At 36.0% G+C, this 24,323-nt stretch overlaps 1 pseudogene; it reads left to right on the plus strand.

The window, feature by feature from the left end:
* Positions 1–2,695: 2,695 nt before the first annotated feature.
* The window catches only part of LOC101960091 (developmentally-regulated GTP-binding protein 1-like), a 35,524-nt pseudogene continuing 13,896 nt past the window's right edge, over positions 2,696–24,323 (plus strand).

The raw sequence follows: 24,323 nt of genomic DNA on the forward strand, positions 1-24,323 counted from the left end.
AGATGATGCTTAATTCCCTTCTGAAAAAGCTTAGCACAATGTCTAAGATGTAGTAGGTGATCTATAAATGTTTATTGGTTATATTAATTGAAGAACTAAAATTATGTTTCTGTACCAGAAATAAAAATATAGCTTTTTATAAAGGAAAGATAAATGCCATGATTGTTTCAAATTTTTAAAACTTGTCAAATGTTACACACAGATTTTGATACTTCTAGATGAATAAAATTTCTCCACAATCTAATGTATTTAAAATTAAATAAGTTGGCATCTTATTGCTGATGCCTACATTCATCTCACTTATAATTTTGATCTTAACCAAGAAAAATAGCATTTTAATATTCTTGTATTTCATTTTTAACCAAGATAGGAAAATTTTATTAGATCAGACATAAAGTTAATTACATTTATTCACCAGTGAAATATGATATGTTTCTGTGCAGTAGAGATTTAGACATTAATCTTTGATTGTTTTAGCCTAAGACTTTTTCTAAAAAACACATAAAGAAGATTAATTTATATGCACGTCATTGAGCATTTGTCTTAAAAATGTAACTTTTAATAGTATTTGAAAAAATAAAATATATCTGTGAATAAGTACTAGGATCTCCTGAAAATTAAAGAAATACATATAAATGGTTCTAGCAATCATTCTGGAACAATCCACCAAATGCAATACTTTCTTATTTTATTATAGTTGGGTAGTAGCATTTTCCTTTAGTTTACAGAATGTCTCCTTGGATCATTCATGTAAGGAAAACTAAGTTCCAAGTTGAATCCTCCTTGACATTTATTGTGAATTCTCAGCTCAAAGTTATAGACTGTGGGAGTTAGTGAAAGAAAAGAGCTTTGTCAAACTCTACTGCACTTTTATGAAGTCAGGAAAAAGTAGAAATTTACCTCCATCTTTTTGATCTTTTTCATATATTCATGTCAAAATGTCATACCTGCCAAACCAAGGAAACCTTGTCATTTCCTTGGAAATTCATTCAATTTGAAATTGAAGGAAAAAGCTTTGACATAATTTATTTTTTTTCAGTTCTGAAGTTCTCCTGGGGACAATTTTACCTAATCAAAATTAATCTTTATATTAGTTGGTCTCGGCAAGATTGATTGCCAATATGAAACAGATAGAAAACATCAAGACTCCTTTTTTTTGTCTGAATTAATCTTAATATGGGGCCACAATATGCAGCTGCCAGGAAAAATATTTTTTCAAATAAAAATACTTAAAATTTATACTATCATCTTGGTCAATTAAAAGAATCTTTTTTTTTATTGAAGTACTTTTTTTCCCATCTGAAAACACAGAGACCACCTATATTGTATAAACTCAGAAATACTTCCTACACCTCTTATTTATATGCCAAGAATTTCCTGAACCACAACATTAAAAAAAAAAGAACTAAAACCGAAAACTCATAAGCATCATAAAGCTGGCACATAGTTGATTTTCCAATTCAAACAAGGTATCATTTTCTTTCATTAAGCAAATCATCATCCATCGCCTACTCTGTCTTTAGCCCTATGCTTTATTTCAGAATTCAGAAAGTAGTAGATTCTTACTTTGTAGAACATGATATACTACTTTTAACAGTGATACCAAGTACAGTCTCCAAGTGAACCTGAATTTTTTTCAATGGACCCATAGTGGCCTACCTATAATTACCTTGAAAATGTGAAGACTAAAAATCAGTTTAATTGGTGAAATATATCTTGGGGAAGTAAATATTTACTTGCAAAGGATAACAAGAAAAAAAAGCAAATATAAGAACAGTTGAAGAAAAAGGTAAAGCTATGATTAGCACTAAATGTGGAAAGTATTATTTCTCCTTTTAAAATCCCCAGGAGTCTAGCAATTCTCAAGTAGCTAAAGGCATCCAGGTAATAGCATATTCACACTTAAATCAGCTCTCTCAGCATTCTTTCAAGTTGTGTGAGAGCAACTTGGAATAGAAATAGAACCAGAAACAGAGAAAAAGGATAAGAAGTACAGTTTATACCAGAGGAACTTATATTGGAAGAATACTGATAGAAAGATTAGAAAGTTTGCATTCTTGCTTAAATAATGGAACAGAGGGTCAAATATTAATTCATGACAAATAATTTTCATTCTGTGCAATTCATCAGGCACGATATTAGCCCCTGGAATTGTGACCATGAACAGAAATCAATACATCACTTTCTCATTCACCTCAGTGTTAGGAGAAGCTCGATCTTTGGTGGGGAAACAGTAAAAATAGAGAGATTTTAATTCACATGAATATATTCACCTTCCCATTAGCTGAGATCTGAAGAATAATTAGGAATGAACAAGGTAGGGGTGGGTTATGGGAAAGGGTAGTTACACTATGCAGAAAAGGAAGCTCATACACAGGTTCTGTGAATAAAGGTAACTTTAAAAAAGCTAAAGTAGGTATGAGCACAAAAAGTGGGTTAGAGAGTGATGTAGGATATAGCTCTCTGGCATCACTACCCAGGGGCTCCTAAGCCTTCAAAGGAAGACCTGTTCTATGTTCAAGAACAAAATTAAACTCATTCCTGTGTTTAATGAGGGGATAGGAAACAAGACCACATTTGCAATTTGAAAAGATCACTCAGACTCTAATAAGAGAGCTCAGAATGATTTTAGGGCACTCCACTAAGCAGCTAATTCATTACTATGGGAAAGAGACAGTGTAGCATAAAAGCAACCATGAAGAAAAAGAAAAGTGCAGATAATTCAAGGAATAATCACACAAGGAAAACTGGTAAAGCTTAGTGAGAAATAGGACAAGGTACATGAGCCACAGAGAAGAGTGTGACCAAATATACACATCAGTGCCATTGGCTGACACAGGAGACAATGAGAAAACAATAAGTCTGTGAACTCATGGTTGGACTTGATTTTTTCTTTGCAGTGCATTTGAGATATTCAAATAGAGATATCAAGTAGGCATCTGGATCAAAACAATACTTGTACCTAATAATATAGAAGAATTTAGGGTGAAAAGCCATTATTTCCAATTCCTTTTTTTGTTTTTTCCTTTTCCTAAGTATCCTCTTCTAAACATTTCAGGATTTTATTAATTCTGCTGTTTAATATATAATTCCAGATAATTAATATTTCTTTTTCTTGATTTATCTATTTTAGTTAATATCTAACTGCTATCATAATTAATATGAAAGACAACACCTCTCATCTCAGTGCTGATGTTTATATTTTTACTTTTACATACTCTTACTAAATACATATTGGCGATTAAGGAGGAACACTTTCATGGTTTAGTTATTTGTATTTATAACTCTGATGAAATTATTTGCTAAATTTAAGCTGTTACAATTAATTCTGTGTTTTTTGTCTAGTTTTCCTAAGTCACTCTTCTTACTGCCTTCTACAGTTTTCATATGAAAATAATGATTTTAGACAATCTAGAAAGATGGTGGAAGAGAGGAGTTTACTTTCCAAGCTGCGCCAATGGTGTGAGATCAGGAAAGCTGACAAACTGCTTCTCTTTGAGGTGGGTGAAAAGAGAAACCTTACTAGGACTTAATAACAGACTCTCAGAACAGCTTAGGGCCTCAGAAGTGTGGATAAAATTACAAAATTTAAAAAGGAAGAAAAAACTCACCACGGGTGCTGGCAGCCTCTGATGCAGATCCACAGCAGGCAAATCAAAGAGGAGGACTGAGAAAACCTGCATTTCAGGGGGCACCATGGAGTGTCTTAAAACAGAGACATCAGTTATGGAAGACATTGTTGAACTAATCCAGTGGGTAAGCTCACTATGTTCTCCTGTTGAAAAGCACTGCACATCTTCAAAGAGCCCACACAGAGCTAAGATAGCCATCTGCCATTACCTCCTGCAGAGCTACAATGGCCAGCAGGTGTAGGTATTGTAATTCAAGCTGGGTCTGATAACTTAACCTGGCAGAGGACCACCTCATGGCCTAGGGGGCGACTAAAAAAACAGGTGAAATTCAGGCATGCAGACTGTTGTACCCAGGAGAATTTGAAAGAAAAATGTTTATAATTTGAAACTAGAAGAGTTTATAGTTTGAGAGTTTTAAACACTCAGACCCAGGATATTTCTGGTATCTCCCACCCTTTTAGTCTAGCAGTTCACAGGACTAGCTGAGAAGGATCAGGAACTTAATGGGGGGGGGGGTGGAGGGAGTAAGGCAGTGAGTGAATGTGTGCTTCAGGACTGAGCCCAAGAAGTCTAGAAATACAGGAACCAAAGGTGGTGGTGGGGGGAATGACTGGCTCCTGGCCGCATGAGCAGAACCCAGGAGAGACTCCAGGGGTACAGACTCCCAGCATGGATTGGAAGCATCCAGGCTCTGCGTTGTGCTGATATGCGAAGTAAAAGATGATGTAAGTAGTGAAATCTGAGAGAAAAATCCAAGAAGTGAAAGATCACTTCAATAAGAAGATAGAAATCCTGAGGAAAAAACAATTGGAAATTCTCAAAATTAAGGAATCAGTAAATCAAATTCAAACTCAATGAACTCAAGTGGTCCAGTAGACTAGACTATTGGAGGATAAACTTTCAGGCAACAAAGACAAAACATATAAGCATGAAAATAAAGTTGATCACCATGGAGAAAAGATGTTAAGAGATCATGAACAGAACTTTCAAGAAATATGGGATAACATGAAAAGACCAAAGGTAAGATTTGTTAGGATAGATGAAGGTTCAGAAATACAAACCAAAGAAATACACAAATTTTTCAATGAAATAATATCAGAAAATTTCCCAAATCTTAATATTGAAATTGAAAATCAAAGAGAGAAGACTTACAAGACTCCAAATATACAAAATTACAACAGACCTACACCAAGGAATATTATTATGAAAATGCCCAACATGCAGAATAAAGATAAAATTTTAAAGGATTCTAGAGAAAAATTACCAGACACATTTAAAAGGAAACAAATCCAGATCTGAGCTGGTATTTCAACCCAGACCCTAAAAACTAGGAGGTCTTAGAATAATATGTACCAAGCTCTGAAAGAAAATGAATGCCAGGGGAATCCAACATGGCGGCCGGCAAGGAAGCAGCGATTCCAATGTCTCCACTTTAACGGGATCAGAAAGACCCATTCGATCAGCTGCAGCCTACCTACGGAGAAACTTCTAGCAAAATTCCCTTAAGAGGAGAGCTGCCGTGAACTGGTAGGTTTATTGGAAGTGACAGTTTGTCCCAGAGAAGTGGATCTTGGCCGGCCACGCGGGCACAGAGGTCTAGTCCCGCAGCCATCAGCCGCTCCTGCAAGCGGCTCTCCCGGGAGGCCCAGCTCTCGTTCTGCGAGGGGCCGCCCCACCCGCCCAGTTCTTAACCACGCAGCCACAGCTACCCGGCTCTACAAGCGATCCCGCGGCGGGTGCAGAAGTCAAGTCCTGCAGCCAGCAGCTGCTTTTGCAAGCGGCCGGCACCCGAGCTGCTTGGCCCGCCCCACCCGAACCGTCAGACGGCCCCGCCAACCGGGTTCTCACGGGAGGCCCGTGAGCAGCCGCCACACCCACCCTGCAAGCGGCTGCCACACCCGCCCGGCTATTAACCAAGCGGCCACAACTGCCCAGCTCTACAGGTGGCCCCCCTTGCGGGCGCAGAGGTCCAATCCCGCGGCCACCAACAGCTTCTGCAAGCGGCGTCAGCCCGGAGTGGAGTGGCTGCCCAAACCGGCAGACGCCCCTGCCATCCCAGCTCTCCCGGTTGGCCCTGCTCTCGCTCTGCGAACAGCCACACCACACGCCCGGATCTTAGCCACGCAGCCGCAGCTGCCCCGCTCTTCAGGCGGCCCCCGGCATGGCCATGCCCTCCGGGCTCTGCTAACAGCCCCGCCCACCTGGCGAACAATTGGGAAACTTCAAAATCTCTCCGTGGGCGTGACCATGAGGACCAAAGGACTCTCGACCCCCAACTCCCCCTACTGCCAGAGTCAGGCAGACCTGAGACCCACCAGCGGAACAGGCCTAGAGGCCTGCCAGCATGGGAGACACGTCACACCAACTGGAGTAGGAGCAGAGCAGAGCAGCCGCCAGCATCCGGATCAGGCCAAACGACCCGAGGGGGTGGTAGTCACGTTACCACAATTGGAGTGGGGGCAGAGCAGAGCCGCCACCCGCGCCCGCAGGGTGGGCAGACCTGTGAACGACTGGCAGAGCAGGCCTAGCGGCCCGCCAGCACGGTAGACAGATCACCCCAATTAGAGGAGGAGCACAGCCACTACCCACACTGCAAGGGAGATTTTTCAACTATACAAGAGCAATGTAAATAATTAGGGGGAAGATTTCAAAAACACAACAGTTTCACCAAGCAGAAAGAAACGCGAGCAGTATGAAAAGACAAGGAAAGAAAGGACCACAAGCAATGCAGGTCAACTCAACTTTAGAAGAGGTAATAGCTGCAACAGAGGGAATGTCAGAGAAAGAGTTAAGGATATACATGCTACAGATGATCTGGAGTCTCAAGGAAGACATGTGATAGCAAAATCAGACAATGAAAGATCAAATTGACAAGGAACTACATAAACAAATCCAGGAAGTAAAAGATCAATTTCACAGGGAGATAGAGGTAATAAAAAACAAACAAATAGAAATCCTAGAAATGCAGGAAGCAATAAACCAACTTAAAAACTCAATTGAGAATACTACCAGCAGAGTAGATCACTTAGAAGATAGAACATCAGACAATGAAGACAAAGTATTTCAACTTGAAAAGAACATAGACAACTCAGCAAGTCTGCTATGAAACCATGAACAGAACATCCAGGAATTATGGGATAACATTAAAAGACCAAACTTAAGAGTCATTGGGATACAGGAAGGCACAGAGCTCCAAACCAAAGGAATAAACAATCTATTCAGTGAAATAATACGAGAAAACTTCCCAGACTTGAAGAATGAGACAGAATCCCAAATCCTAGAAGCCTACAGGACGCCGAATGTGCGAAATCATAAGAGATCCACACCTAGACACATTATAATGAAGATGTCCAACATACATTATTAGGAGAGAATTTTGAAAGCTACAAGAGAAAGGAAGCAGATTACATTTAGGGGTAAACCAATCAGGATAACAGCTGATCTCTCAACACAGACTCTGAAAGCTAGAAGATCCTGGAATAACATATTTCAAACACTGAAAGAAAATGGGTTCCAACCAAGAATCGTGTATCCGGTGAAATTAAGCTTCAGGATGGAAGATGAAATTAAAACCTTCCACGATAAACAAAAGTTAAAAGAATTTGCAGCTAGAAAACCATCTCTTCAAAAAATCCTTGGCAAAACATTACAGGAAGAGGAAATGGAAAATAACATTGAAAACCAACAATGGGAGGTAGGACAGTAAAGGGGGGAAAGTAATCAAAGAGGAAAACAAACCAGGTTTAGTAACATTAATAAAAAAATATGGCTGGAAGAACAAACCATATCTCAATAATAACCCTAAATGTTAATGGCTTAAACTCACCAATTAAGAGACACGGGCTAGTAGAATGGATCACAAAACAAGACCCAACAATATGCTGCCTACAGGAGACGCATCTGATAGAAAAAGATATACATAGACTGAAAGTGAAAGGTTGGGAAAAATCATATCACTCATATGGACTGCGGAAACAAGCAGGAGTGTCCATACTCATATCTAATAAAATAGATTTCAAGCCAAAGTTAATCAAAAGGGATAAAGAAGGACACGTCATACTGCTCAAGGGAACCAACACCAACAAGACGTAACAATCATAAATATATATGCCCCAAATAACGGTGCAGCTATGTTCATCAAGCAAACTCTTCTCAAGTTCAAGAGTCTAATAGACCACCATACAATAATCATGGGAGACTTCAACACACCTCTCTCACCACTGGACAGATCTTCCAAACAAAAGTTAAATAAGGAAACTATAGAACTCAATAACACAATTAATAACCTAGACTTAATTGACATATAAAGACTATACCACCCAACATCAAGTAGTTACACTTTTTTCTCAGCAGCACATGGAACCTTCTCAAAAATAGACCATATATTATGTCACAGGGCAACTCTTAGACAATATAAAGGAGTAGAGATAATACCATGCATCTTATCTGATCATAATGGAATGAAACTGAAAATCAATGATAAAAGAAGGAAGGAAAAATCAAGCATCACTTGGAGAATGAACAATAGGTTACTGAATGATCAATGGGTTTTAGAAAACATCAAGGAGGAAATTAAAAACTTCTTAGAATTAAATGAAAACACAGACACAACATATCGGAATCTATGGGACACATTGAAAGCAGTTCTAAGAGGAAAATTCATTGCTTGGAGTTCATTCCTTAAAAAAAGAAAAAACCAACAAATAAACGATCTCATACTCCATCTCAAAATCCTAAGAAAAGAAGAGCAAAACAACAGCAAAAAAAGTAGAAGGCAAGAAATAATTAAAATCAGAGTTGAAATTAATGAAATCGAAACAAAAGAAACAATTGAAAAAATTGACAAAACTAAAAGTTGGTTCTTTGAAAAAATAAATAAAATCAACAGACCCTTAGCCATGCTAACGAAGAGAAGAAGAGAGAGAACCCAAATTACTAGCATACGGGATGAAAAAGGCAATATCACAACAGACACTTCAGAAATACAGAATATAATCAGAAATTATTTTGAATCCTTATACTCCAATAAAATAGAAGATAGTGAAGGCATAGATAAATTTCTTAAGTCTTATGATCTGCCCAGATTGAGTCAGGAGGATATAGACAACCTAAACAGACCAATAACAATAGAGGAAATAGAAGAAACCATCAAAAGACTACCAACTAAGAAAAGCCCAGGACTGGATGGGTATACAGCAGAGTTTTACAAAACCTTTAAAGAGGAACTAACACCAATACTTTTCAAACTATTTCAGGAAATAGAAAAAGAAGGAGAACTTCCAAATTCATTCTACGAGGCCAACATCACCCTGATGCCTAAATCAGACAAAGACACTTCAAAGAAAGAAAACTACAGACCAGTATCTCTAATGAACCTAGACGCAAAAATCCTCAATAAAATTCTGGCGAATCGGATTCAAAAACATATCAAAAAAATCATACACTATGATCAAGTAGGATTCATCCCTGGGATGCAAGGCTGGTTCAATATACGGAAATCAATAAATGTTATACACCACATCAATAGACTTAAAAATAAGAACCATATGATCATCTCGATAGATGCAGAAAAAGCATTCGACAAAGTACAGCATCCCTTTATGTTCAAAACTCTAGAAAAATTAGGGATAACAGGATCATACCTCAACATTGTAAAAGCAATCTACGATAAGCCACAGGCCAGCATCATTCTGAATGGAGAAAAATTGAAGGCATTCCCTCTAAGATCTGGTACAAGACAGGGATGCCCTCTCTCACCACTTCTGTTCAACATAGTCCTCAAAACACTGGCCAGAGCAATTAGACAGACGAAAGAAATTAAAGACATAAAATTAGGAAAAGAAGAACTTAAATTATCACTATTTGCAGATGACATAATTCTTTACCTAGCAGATCCAAAAGGGTCTACAAAGAAACTATTAGAGCTAATAAATGAATTCAGCAAAGTGGCAGGATATAAGATCAACACGCATAAATCAAATGCATTCCTGTATATCAGCGACAAATCCTCTGAAACGGAAATGAGGACAACTACTCCATTCACAATATCCCCCCAAAAAATAAAATACTTGGGAATCAACCTAACAAAAGAGGTGAAAGACTTATACAATGAAAACTACAGAACCCCAAAGAAAGATATAGAAGAAGACCTTAGAAGATGGAAAAATATACCCTGTTCATGGATAGGCCGAACTAACATCAAAATGGCGATATTACCAAAAGTTCTCTATAAGTTCAATGCAATGCCAATCAAAATCCCAACAGCATTTCTTGTAGAAATAGATAAAACAATCATGAAATTCATATGGAATAATAAAAGACCCAGAATAGCAAAAACAATGCTAAGCAGGAAGTGTGAATCAGGCGGTATAGCGATACCAGACTTCAAACTATACTACAGAGCAATAGTAACAAAAACAGCATGGTACTGGTACCAAAACAGGCGGGTGGACCAATGGTACAGAATAGAGGACACAGTAACCAATCCACAAAACTACAACTATCTTATATTCGATAAAGGGGCTAAAAGCATGCAATGGAGGAAGGATAGCATCTTCAACAAATGGTGCTGGGAAAACTGGAAATCCATTTGCATCAAAATGAATCTGAATCCCTATCTCTCGCCATGCACAAAAGTTAACTCAAAATGGATCAAGGAGCTTGATATCAAATCAGAGACACGGCGTCTGATAGAAGAAAAAGTTGGCTATGATCTACATACTGTGGGGTCGGGCTCCAAATTCCTCAATAGGATACCCATAGCGCAAGAGTTAACAACTAGAATTAACAAATGGGACTTACTCAAACTAAAAGTTTTTTCTCAGCAAAAGAAACAATAAGAGAGGTAAATAGGGAGCCTACGTCCTGGGAACAAATCTTTACTCCTCACACTTCAGATAGAGCCCTAATATCCAGAGTATACAAAGAACTCAAAAAATTAGACAAAAAGACAACAAATAACCCAATCAACAAATGGGCCAAGGACCTGAACAGACACTTCTCAGAGGAGGACATACAATCAATCAATAAGTACATGAAAAAATGCTCAACATCGCTAGCAATCAGAGAAATGCAAATCAAAACCACCCTAAGATACCATCTCACTCCAGTAAGATTGGCAGCCATTAGGAAGTCAAACAACAACAAGTGCTGGAGAGGATGTGGGGAAAAGGGTACACTGGTTCATTGTTGGTGGGACTGCAAATTGGTGCAGCCAATTTGGAAAGCAGTATGGAGATTTCTTGGAAAGCTGGGAATGGAACCACCATTTGACCCAGCTATTCCCCTTCTCGGTCTATTCCCTAAAGAGCTAATAAGAGCATGCTACAGGGACACTGCTACATCGATGTTCATAGCAGCACAATTCACGACAGCAAGATTGTGGAACCAACCTCGATGCCCTTCAATAGATGAATGGATTAAAAAAAATGTGGCATTTATACACAATGGAGTATTACTCTGCATTAAGAAACGACAAAATCATAGAATTTGGAGGGAAATGGATGGCATTAGAGCAGATTATGCTAAGTGAAGCTAGCCAATCCTTAAAAAACAAATGCCAAATGACTTCTTTGATATAAGGGGAGTAACTAAGGACAGAGTAGGGACGAAGAGCAGGAGAAGAAGATTAACATTAAATAGGGATGAGGGGGGAGGGAAAGGGAGAGAGAAGGGAAATTGCATGGAAAGGAAAGGTGATCCTCAGGGTTATACAAAATTACATACAAGAGGAAGTGATGGGTAAGGGAAGAATAATACAAGTGGAAGAAATGTTTTACAATAGAGGGGGTTGAGAGAGAAGAAGGGAGGGGAGGGAGGGGAGGGGGGATAGTAGAGGATAGGATAGAGAGCAGAATTCATCAGACACTAGAATGGCAATATGTAAATCAATGGAAATGTAATTGATGTAACTGATGTGATTCAGTAATCTGTATACGGGGTAAAAATGGGAGTTCATAACCCTTTTGAATCAAACTGTGAAATATGATATATCAAGAAAGATGTAATATTTTGAACAACCAACAATAAAAAAAAACACAAACGAAAATGAATGCCAACCATGAATACCATACCTGGAAAAATTAAGCTTCCAATTTGATGATGAAATAAAAGCCTTCCACAATAAACAAAAGTTAATGGAACTCATAACTAGAAGCATGCACTATAAAACATACTTAATAAATATTTCTTGAAGAAAAAATTGAAAACCAGCAAAAGTAGGAACTACACTAGAAGAATAGCCAATCAAAGGAGAAACTAATTCAAATTAAAAACCAGAAATAAATCCAAATAAAAGGGAATAAAAAATTCTCAGTAATAACATGAAATGTAAATGGCCTAAACTCATCAAGGAAAAGACATAGACTGGAGGATTGGATTAAAGAACAAGACCCAACAATATGTTGTCTCTAAGAAACTCACCTGGTAGGCAAAGATATCCACAGACTGAAGGTAAAAGGACAGGAAAAAAACCCATATCATTCACATGGATCATATAAACAAGCAGGAATTTCTATCCTCATACCAGATAAATTGGACTTTAAGCCAAAATTAATCAGAAGTGACAAAGAAGACATTACATATTGCTTAAAGGAATTGTACATCAACAAGACATAATAGACATAAATATTTAGGCCCCTAAAAATGGAGCATCTATGTACATCAGACAAATACTTTTCAATTTTGAGAATCAAACAGACCACAACACAATAACAGTGGGTGAGTTTAATGTGTCTCTTATCACTGTATAGATCATGCAAACAAAAATTAAACAAAGAAGGGATAGAACAAAAAATACAATTAAAGGTTTAGACTTAATGGAAATATACAGAATAATTCATTAATAACTGAGTATACTTTCTTCTCAGCAGCACATGGATCATTTTCTAAAATAGACCACAGCTTAGGTCACATTAAGTAGGAACTCCCAATTATTGGTGATTTAAACCAACAAAAATTCGTTTCTCCCTCTCTCACATTCATTGCTATTTGGTTGGGGCTGTCTTCCCATTGTTCTGACCCTTAGATCCAGGTTGATGGAGGAGACACCATCTGGAATGCTGGTTGTCTCCATAGCAGAGGGAAAGAGACTGTGGCAATTCACGTACAGCTCTTCAGGCTTTCAAATGGAAGTGTCACACATCATTTCTACTTATCTGCTACTAACCAAAGCAAAATACAAGTCCCACCTAACACAAAGGGAATTGGAAAGTATAATTCTAACATCAAACATGAAAGAGAACTGGAATCATTTGGTGGTCATCATTACGAAAAATGATGTCAGCTGGATCTTTATTACTTCCGTTTTGTAGATTAAAAACTTGAACTTGATATTTGAGAAATCTGGTAACTTTTTCAGTATCACAGGACATTCATGACGCAATGAACTGTGTTGCAAGACAGATTTTACAATGTATCTTACAGTAAATTTACATGGATAAAACTCAGTTGTCAAGGGAAAGCACAATGAAATTATTTTCACATGTGTTCTATTGTCTTCATTTCAAAAGGATTTTTTTTTCAGGAACCAGATAGTTTAACCTTGTATTGATATATCTCAAATAGTCTACCATCACATCTACAGGTCCTACTTATTGAATTGATTCAGTCTTTTTAAAGAAATGTAAGAATTTCCAGTGGAATAGGCTTTAAATTTGATATGTTTTTACTAGAGTTCTAAAAAAAACTATAAAACATGATATTGTTTGTCAAATATGACAGATACTTTTATAAATCTACATAAACATATTTACACATACTATCTTTTAATGTGTATTTATATATAAAACTGTTGAGTTCTATTCTAGCATCATGATTTTATGAAAGCATTTATTTTCAATTATTTTAGCATATAAGATAGCAATAAAACAAATAGAATTTGATGAAATTGAACAGCATTCAAAATATACTACCTACAGGTTAAATATAAATAACAGGAAATATCATAAATTAATCAGCAAATTTTTATATCCTCTGATTATTTATGTGTTCAATCTATTATCATTTTGCCAGAAGAGAAATCATTATAATAAAAAAACACATATCCAGGCAATCAGAATAAATAATAATCTAACCAAATATGGGTTAAATTTTAAAAATGTTAAATGCTTTGCCATTTTATTGTGAATGCAGAAAGAGAGAAAACATGTACAAAAAATGAAAATAATAGAAATAAGAATGAATATAAGAAAAATAAAAAACTTGTTTTTAAGAAGCTAAAATCTACACAGGGAGATACAATTAACTTGCATGAATGAACTAGATAATACTGAAGTGATAAATGTGTGGAAGGAATTTCAAAAGTCAAGAAGAGGAGTTCAGAGACTGAGGGGAGATGGATTGTGACAACCGTTTTTCTGTCTTGAGTCATAGCTGCCTGTATCATTTAGGACAAGTGGTTAAATCAGCACAGACTCTCAGTACAAAGAGTTTTATTACCTTCCTTTTGGTAGAAATAGAAAATCTTTACATTTCTAATTTAAGTGTCTTAGTCATTGTAAAATCACTTAAAATGAAAAATCTAAAAGCAAATGTTAGAAAAGATATAGTATATTTCAATATTAAAACTGCAAATGAAATATGTGATCAAAAACATGACTTCATGAACTGATTCTGAGAGTATAACCTGGTCCCCATGAACCTGAAATTCCTAGTGTGTGTAAATTCCCAAACAAAAGCTGAACATCTGACCCATGCAATGATAACAACTGATAACTGTGATACGAGGCATCAATTATTGAAATGGAAATTTTATGTCATTAATTATGAGCACAAATTTTGAAGAGATAATGTATTATACATAGACAATTGAGGATAATTATCCATCTGCTAGATCATAAAATCCCATCAAGCTTAATCTATGAACAGAGTATAATTTTGACTCAATAATAAGTTATTATAACCAATCATTCTACTCAATTTTAGAATTTTTTGTAGCACTTTATATAAGTGATCCAAATGGCATTAAAATTTCTAGTTACATGGAATTTGTTACCTTCAATGCACAACAAGAAAAATGTCTGAAACCAGAAATGGGATTTTTAAAAATACTCATAATCAGGAAATTCTATATTCCCACCAAGATAAGCATATATTGTTTCTTTTCTTATTATAAGGAATTTCAATAAAAATTAAGTAATATGCAAAATTAATGTATTGATATTAAAAAAAAACCTTCCCTGTAAAATTTGTTAACCCTTTTGTTTCTATTAGTGTTCCCCATACTCCATCATAAATTAATTCAATCTTACAACTTCAAACTTAAGCAATCAATTTCCCACCTAAAAGACTAAGTAGAAAACAATTCCTTATTTTTTTATCAGGAAACTCGAAGTTTCTTATAATTAATTTCAATCTTCAGAGGTTAATAGCCATGGATTTCTTTCCTTTCTTTATGATGCACTGATCCAGGATAGAATAGCACCTTTCTGTGTGGAAGCATGATGGGAAAAGGTCACAATCTCCAGTCAATGGCATCCCAGTGTTTCTTATATATTTGGCAATTACAGAGTTTAGTCTCAGCTTCCCTTTCCCCTTCAGAAGCTTTTCTTGACTAAGATCTCTCATTCTTCAGCTTTCATTTTGCTCAATATCTTTTGTACTTGTTTGTAATAGTATTAGTAAACATTGACAAAGCCTTTACAATGTGCTAGCAGAGTAATAACTGAATTACATGTGCTATTTCTCCTAAGTAGCTATGATTCCATTTTGCAGATAAAGGGAATGACAATAGAGGTTTAACAAATTTTTCCTACTTACCACTGTATTGAGCTTACAATTAAATGTGCTTGTGTATATGTGTCCCCACCTTATATGATTCACAAAAGATTGATTTTATTTGCATAAGGTATGAAAACTTACATGTCATTAAGTATTTTTATTTGCTCAAAACATAACAAGAATAAAGCCCTACTTCATTCAATGTTACCTTATATAGTTAAAATTATTAGAACCCATGAATTAATTATTTTTGTCATAATAGAGGAATCTAATATTTCCATTAAATCTAATCCATATGAGAATTTCATCTCTCTCTCTCTTATTTTTATTTTTTATTTTTTACTTTTGTAGCTGTCAACTTTGGTTTTTTTTAAGAACATTCCCTGGAGGAGGAGAGTGAATTTCATCTATGTGTCTAAAATAAATATTAGCAAACCCTGGGCTTCCCAGATCTGAGCCTAGTGTGCCCAAAGGAGCCAGCAGGCCCTATGGGCAGACTGAGAACAATTCAAGTTGTGTGGAGAGAAGGGTGGATCTGCCTATCACCATGGGTCTCTTTCATGTATTTTATATTTTGCGGGGATTTGGCTTTGTGAACAGGGAAGAAGGAGCTGAGTATAAAGGTCTAATTTTACTATGCACTCTTATAGAAGAATAATCATCAGGCCCAGGGTTGCAATTTATAAAAGAATAGAACATCCCATAATCTGAAAGTTTGTTCTCAAGAGACAGAGTCTTTTAAGAGAATCTGAGGAGCAACCAACAGATAATGACGAGGTTACAATTTGACAAGAAAGCAGGTTACCTCTGGGAAGCCAAGACTAAGGGCAGTCAGAGCTCCTCTAGGGAAAGGCTCCTAGGATCCACCCCTTATTCTGCAGAGGGAGAAAGGTGGTTCAATGACCCTGGTTTCAACCCTTCCCTGAAAAGATCTTGGTACTTAGTATCTGACAATTTCATAAGGTTCAAGACCACAATTAAATTATCTTTCAAAAAGCTAAGCAATAAAAGCTTTGTATCTTTTCAAGGAATTTTTTTTTTAAAATATAACTGTAGTCCTAGTGATAAAGAAAAATACAACAACAATAAAAATATACTTCCTCTTCCTTATCAGCAGTCAGGTCAAATTAACAACTAAATGATTTTATTATATCCACTGCCAGTCTTACATTGTTTTCACAGTTCACTTGGATGGAAAATGAACAATTAAAGTCTTTCCCAGAGTCATTTAAAGGAAAACCTGAAACACAATGTTAAACTAATTAGTCATATTTTAAGATGAGTATTTTAATGATGATCCTAAATGCCTTTGATTCTTTTTTGAGAGGTAAGTGGGTGTTAAATTATACTCAAAATTACTTCTCATAAAAGAAATATTTTATTAAAAATCTTTTAAAAGTTCAATATATTCTGATAATCAAATTCCATGAAAGAATAATCTGACAAAGAATGTTTTAACATTTCTAGTTGTGGAAAAAAAGAATTTTCAATTAAATGTTACCAGGCACAAAATCTAAACAAAATATTTGAGATATTTCTGGGGAGAATTTTTATTCATTTGAAAGAAAAATAATTTTCATATTTTATAAATTGAGTACAAAGGAAGATGGAGGGGAGTTTTTATATGAACTTTCAGGTGGCCAAAAGTAAATATGAAATTTTAAGACAAATCATCCCTGGTAACAGGATTTGGAGAAAAATAGAACATGTTTTCAAGCTAAATCTATTCACAATGATAATTATAAAACTTATATTGTAGTAGAATTCACAACTAATTGTTCTTTAATCATTTTTCTTCCTGAGCCTTTCTCTGTTGAACTAAAAAAAAATTAGCCTTAGTTTATAAGGACCACTTTCTGAAATAAATAGGTTTCTATTCAGTTAACAAAGTTCTCCTCTCCAGATTTTGCTTAGAAGTTTGGAGTTTAATGGAGCAAACACTGGCATTTCTCCAACAATAAATAAATGTGTCTTATAAAGTCCACTAGTAATGATCAGATTGTTACACCTTTTTTACCTCTTCCTCTAAAATTTATTTCTACTGAGCAGCAATATTTATTTTATGTTACAACTTGAGGTTTATGAGACAATTTAGACAGAATACCTCTTAATAAGTGGTTCACAGTATAGATGGGGGAAAATGTTTTAAAGAAAAAATGGATCTTTTCTCTGGTATTATTAACATGGAGACACAGAAGAGGAATATGCTATAGTGCCTTCACTATGTTACTGTTAGCTATTTGCACAAAAACTCTATAAGTAAATATTACATTTGATAATTAGATTTCACAATTGAGATTATTGATGATCTTAGAAGATTTAATTTAATCTGTTTAAAATTATAGTTTTAATTGAAAATTCTAACATGAACCAAGAAGATCCCATCTCAGTCATGAACCAGGCTATGTTTATCTTCCTTTGAAGACAAAAAGCATGAGATCAAATTCCTAAGCACTTGGCTTCCAAAGCAGAAGATAAGCATGCATCCCTCAGGGGCTCCAGTACAGAATTTTCCAAGACCTACTGATTATAATTTAACACCGTTGTTATTAAAATTCAGTGTAGGTTTAAATTATGGTGAGGTACTGTGATTGCAGTATACAAGGACTGTGACTTCAAGACACAGGACTTTGTAATCAGGCAAACTAGGGTTCAAAGATGAGTTTTTAATTCATTAATGATCTGGAGCAATTAACTTCCTTGTACATATTTCCTTGTTTGTATAACTGGAAAAATACTGACCATTCCACAGTGTCCTTTTTTGTGCTTGTTTAATGATATGTAAAACTCTTAGTACATGTTTGAATGATGTCTTAGTAAAGTTATTTTTGTTGTTATTATTGTTTTTGTTATAGCTACAAGTATTGTTGCTAAAACACTTTAATGCATGCAGTATTATTATATAGAGCAGTGTTGAATGTTAACCTGAATATAATCAAAAGTCAGTTCATTCTGCAAATTTGTGAAAGAGCAAAAGAGTTGAAGGAGTTGAGAATCCACTTCAGCATTAGAAAATTTTACTGTACTTTATTATATATTGTGATATATAATTCAAAAAGTGTTAACACAAAAGAAATCAGTTAAATTATAAGATTAAGTTAATTGCTTATGTTAGGCAAAATTAGGACTCAGAATGAAGTATGCTGGCAGAAGTCATAAGAAACCCAAAGAGTTGACTTAATTTATTAATCACTCTCTTATATATCTCTGATATATATACTATAAATGCCATAAACACACAGACTTGGGAAGCTTTAATGGTACTAGTACCTTTTGCTAAGATCACTATTTTCATTCTTTAAAAAAGCAGTCTCCTACATAATAGAAGTAGAAATAATTTCAGAAATACATTTATGTTTAGAAATACAAAAGCTGTGTACAATAATTTGATCCCTTTATTTGCACAAGAGTAAAAAGACCAGCAAGAGTTAGAAGAATTAGAGAGGAAATGGTTGGAAGTTGAATTCAATTAAATTTGACTCTGTATTTCATAATTCAATCCTTTTACCTCCATGATAGCTTTAGTAAGTTAAATGCTTTAGCCAAACTCTCATATACAGGAAAGACAAAAGTTTCCTCAAGTGCCTGGGTACAGATTCCAAAATAAGAAAGTAAAGGAGTCAATAAACAAATATGCAAGCTGGTGTACTGGAGTAAAAATAAGAATTAGATGCCATACTGTGAATAAAAACCATAGGAATGAAGAGACATCAAAGGTAACCAGATTGAAGATTCAAGTCAGAATTTGGAGGTTTTGGTCCTGGCAGAAGCTCCATTTTGTGTGTAATGCAGAGCCTGCATGTAAAATCATTGAGGTATGGAGGAAATAGAGATTCTTGGATTCCTCCTGGAACAACATGAAGTTAGAGCATCAAAGAGTTAATTAATACTGATATGGACAGTCTGTTGTTAGTGACAGAAAAGAAGGATGAAAGAAAATTCTGGACAAGGTACTCAGAACTGGTGAAACTGAAAGAATATATTAAATGTCAATGGATGGCCAAAATGTGAAAGGATAGTATTAAAAGTGAAAGACAGAGGAATAAAAAGAGAAGCCATTGGCCTGATGTAACACAATGATAATAATCAACAAGCAATACTCGAACTAAAGAGGTAGTTGACTTCCTTTTGCCCCACTGACAGAAGGAATGAGAAAAAAAATAGATGCTTCATAAGAGGGGCTAGGCTATGCAGGGAATATATTAAATTGAATAGTGTCCTCCAAAATTTCATGTCCACAAGGAACTTCTGGAAAATTAAAATGAAAGGAGGTTATTTTGGATTAGGGTAAGCCCCAAATCCAAAAACCGGTTTTATGAGAAAAGAAAAGGACACACAGAAACACAGAGAATGCCAAGTAAAGATGGAGGCAAAGACTGGAGTGAACATTGGCTAGAAAAGGAATGCTTAGGATTAGTTGGCCACAACTGATTTTCCTGTTCAGGCATTCCACTGATTTTTGTGACATATCAGTTGGAAAACACTGGTTTTTATTTTCAAAGATAGTGCTCTGATCGCAGAACATTAGAACATATTCTAGCCTACACCCTTTCTGAGGTGTGGCCAGCTCAGTGAAAATGTGCTGATGACATGAGAGAGTATGTTATTAATGACATATTCTTGGAACATTGCTGTATTTTAATCACATTTTGTCATTGCACAAGTGTGTTCATAAAAGTAACAATAGATTACTCATCATGGGAAATACTCAAAGCATAAACACTTGTGTATTATCTCTGATTTATATTGCTCCCAGATGTTCACACATAATAAAAGAAGGAGGGGAGAGGAATGACTCTCTGTTCAGAGTAAAATAAATAAAGCTTCTGATAGTGTTGGATAAATGAATGAGATCAGAATTATAATTTTAAAACTACATTCTTTGTTGATAAATAGTATCTCTAGATTAGATAGAACAAAAGGTATCTACACTGTATTTTCCAGTTTCCTTCTTAATATTTTGACTATATGAACAATTTTATGACATTTTTATGGAATGAATATTCACAAACATTGGACACTAAGTCAAGTTCATTCTTTATCTCTAAAACTAATATAACATGCTTTAATCCTTCCCTTCATTGTTCAAGAAGTAATTAGTGAGAAATTACCACATTCTGTGCACTGTTCTAAGCACAGAGGTTACCATTGCACACTAGCAAATGACATTATTGTCCTCAGAAATATGACATTAGGTGAAGTCAAGATGAAATGGGATGGCTAAGACAGAATGAAATTGAGTAAAAATTTATGTAATTATCAAATATACATACTACAGAACATCCCACAAAAGAGATTAAGAGTGCTCTTTTGGCAATGCCACAATGAGGAGGTGATACTGGAGATAAGATGTGAATTGTTTCAGAAATAAGAGAAATTATTTTAGAAAAATAAATGAGCTCTAAGAATGGTTTCCCAAACTAAGATTTAGGAAGCATGAACAAGACTTTGTGTCTTAGCTTGGGCTGCCATAATAAATTATGAAAGAATGGATGGCTTCATCAACAGAAATTCGTTTTCTCTCAGTTTGGGAGGCAGGAAATCTGAGATCTGGGTGCTGCCAGGATAGGGGTTTCATGAGGTCTCTTTCCTGGCTGGTAAACGCTGCTGCCTTCCTGTTCTGTGCTCACATAGCCTCTGCTCTCTCCTCCATTCTTGTAAGGTCACTAATCCTATCAGATCAGGACTCCACCCTTGTGGCCTCTTTTGACTCTATATCCAAAACACCCCATATCCATATACAGCTACATTGGTTATTAGGGTTTCACCAGATAAATGTGGGTGGAACACATGTCAATCCATAGCACCTGAGAAAAGAGTTCAATGTGTAGAGAGAGCATAAAGAAGGTCAAAATGGCAGAAATGAGAAGGTAAACATCAGGACAGAGGTAGGAGCCAAATAAAGTAGGGTCTCTAAGACAAAACTTAGGAGTGCAAATTTTATTTTAACAGGGAGTCGGAGAATAAAGAGTTTTAAGTAGGAGAGAATGCCTGACTCAATATATAGCTTAAAAGTGAGTTTGACTCAGGTTACAGATATAGCTCAGTGGTAGAGCACTCACCTAGCATGTGTGAGGCCCTGGAAAAAGAAAATTATTTTTAGTCTGCTGAGCATAAAGCAGAATGAAAATATAAGATCCTCTGTTCAAGAATTTCACAATGGTGACAACAAAGCACTAATTCAACTCGGGGGCCATTTTGTGTGAGACATCATGGTTATGAGAGTCTTAACCCTATTAGTGAATTAATCCCCTGATGGGGATTAACTGGGCTCTAACTGTAGACAGGGTGTGACTGGAGGAGGTGGGTCGCTGGGGGTGTGCCCTTGGAGTTTATATTTTGTCCTGGTGAGGAAAGCTCTCTCTCTGATTCCAGGTATGCTTCATGTCCTCAGCCACTTTCCTCCAACCCACACTTCGGCCATGATGTTCTGTCCCACACCTCAGGCCTCAAGGAATGGAATCAGCCATAGTCTCCCAAATGAACTTTTCCTCTACTGATTTTTCTCTTCAAACTAAAATAACCTTAGGAAAAAGGAGTACAATAAAACATTATGTCCCTGAAATGCTCCTCTCCATTCCCCAAAATCTAGATCAGTCAAGGGAACAATGAGAGCAAGTCTGGACTGGAATGCCTGGATAAATATTATCTCAAAGGACACTGGTTTTCTCTCATGTATGCTGGGAGTTAGGACAAGATAGTGTTATCTAGCACACCAAGAGCCTTGGGATGCTTGTCATACTAGAGGACGAAGCAAGCTAAACTAGGGATATCACTGCTTAGGTAGCCTCACTTATAAAATCCCTCTCCCTGAGGTAACTGGTGCCAAACTGAAGGTATCACGGGGAGAATAAGTGCCAGTCTTCCAACCAGCTACCAGGCAATCAGGCCTCATGAGGGATGGAAGTGATATTTTCTGACAAAGCACCATGAGTAAGGGATGAAGGAGCTATTTGTCAGCCTGTTGCCACTGGACTTTCTGAGGTAGCATCACAAAAGACAAAGCATTATGAGAAATAGAGATACTATATGTCCAGTCTGTCAGCACTGAGCCTTCCCCATAAGCATTTTTCAACAAACCTAATTTGATTCTGGGTACTGTCTTTGTTCTTTCATCAAACTGTCCTAATGGCCTAGCCCAGTTGAGCTATTGACAATACACATATCTATGAAGCCAGATCTGGAAATAGGAATACAGGCATAGAGACACACTTATCTGTCTCATTTTCCAAGGTGAAAAGTGATGGTGCCTTGGAATCGGTTGTGGCAGTGGGAGCTTGAGAAATGAAGAAATGCTTTAGGTGAGAGGAGTGGATATGGGAGACTGGGGAAAAGTAGGATCTTAGCTTAAGCAGCTGGATGAATGCCAGTGTCATGCTGTGAGCTGGAAAATTGAGAAACAGATTTGCTGAAGGTAAGGATCATGTGTTGTTATTTAGAATGCCAAGTTGGAAATCTCCACTGGATGCTTTAAAATATTAAAAGTATATACATTTTCCTGTCAGTTTTATAAATTTCTGTAACTTTGATTTGCAAACTGACTATTAAGTATATATGCAGTATATTTGCTCATACAACCTTCAAATAATCAATATAATTTCAAAATCATTGTGGACCAATATTTGTGTAAAATATAAAAACATTTAATTATCAGCAAAGCAAAATTTTGAAAAGTGGAAAAAGTCCCTTTTTAAATTCAAATTAGTTACACATGACAGTAGAATGCATTTTGATGCATCATACAAAAATGGGGTATAATTTCTCATTCTTCAGGTTATTTTTTACAATTATATAGAGTCAAAAATTATGTAATTGTTATGATAACCTTCTAGAAATATTTAAGTGACTGATTCCACTTTTGTACTTACCTCATTGCAAATTGAATCAGAGACTTCAAGAAGTACTATTTTTGACTACCTCCCATAGCTGTTCTTTCTATCTCCCCCTAATCCACAACTCTTGATGCTTTTCATTACTTTGTTCATACTAGAGGAGTGAGAATACTAGAGGATTGAGCATGCTCTAGGCCATACTAGAGCATCTGCGAGCTCTAGTATGACCTAGAAATTACTAGTAGCCTATGCGAGCCAAATGGCACTCTGGTAAGTGCCATCTGGCTCGCATAGGCTACTAGTAATTTTTAATTCAAGTTCAGTTATATTACTGATAAGAAGCAAGAATTAAACAATCAACCCTATGTGAGGAATAAGTAAAGAAGCTATCATGGCAGTTGAAGCTCAGCATTGATGATCTAGAAATAAAATAATAATAAACTATTTTCACATTGTCATCTGCAGTATTAATTGTACTAAAAGAGGATCTGCTAGGCACATTTGTGCACATCTGACATCCCAGCAACTTGGGAGGCTGAGCAGAGGCTGGCAAGTTATAGACCAGAGTGAGAAATTTAGTGAGGCCCTAAGTGACTTATTGAGCACCTGTGTCAAAAATAACTCACTTGAAACTAATGTTTGAAATATGATATGTCAAGAGCTTTGTAAGGTTTTGAACAACCAATAAAAAAAATTAAAAATAAAATAAAAAGGGCTGGAGAGGGAGCTCAATGTAAAATATCTCTGGATTCAAGCCCCAATACCAAACAATAAAAAAATAAAAAGTATCCACTTGGGGAGGGGGCAGAGCAAATTGAATCCTAACTGACCAATTTTGTAAGAAATATTTTTTCTGTGCAGTATTGAGAATCCTTGGAAAACTTAGAATGGAACCACCATTTGACCCAGCTATCGCACTCCTTGGTCTATATCCAAAGGACTTAAAAACAGCAATCTACAGGGACACAGTCACATTAATGTTCATAGCAGCACAATTCACAATAGCTAAACTATGGAACCAACCTAGATGCCCTTCAGTAGATGACTGGATAAAGAAAATGTGGTATATATAGACAATGGAATGTTATTCAGTATTAAAAGAGAATAAAATCATGGCATTTGCCGATGAATGGATGGAGTT

This window comes from Ictidomys tridecemlineatus, chromosome 6 (assembly GCF_052094955.1).
Source record: "Ictidomys tridecemlineatus isolate mIctTri1 chromosome 6, mIctTri1.hap1, whole genome shotgun sequence".
Classification (NCBI taxonomy): domain Eukaryota; kingdom Metazoa; phylum Chordata; class Mammalia; order Rodentia; family Sciuridae; genus Ictidomys; species Ictidomys tridecemlineatus.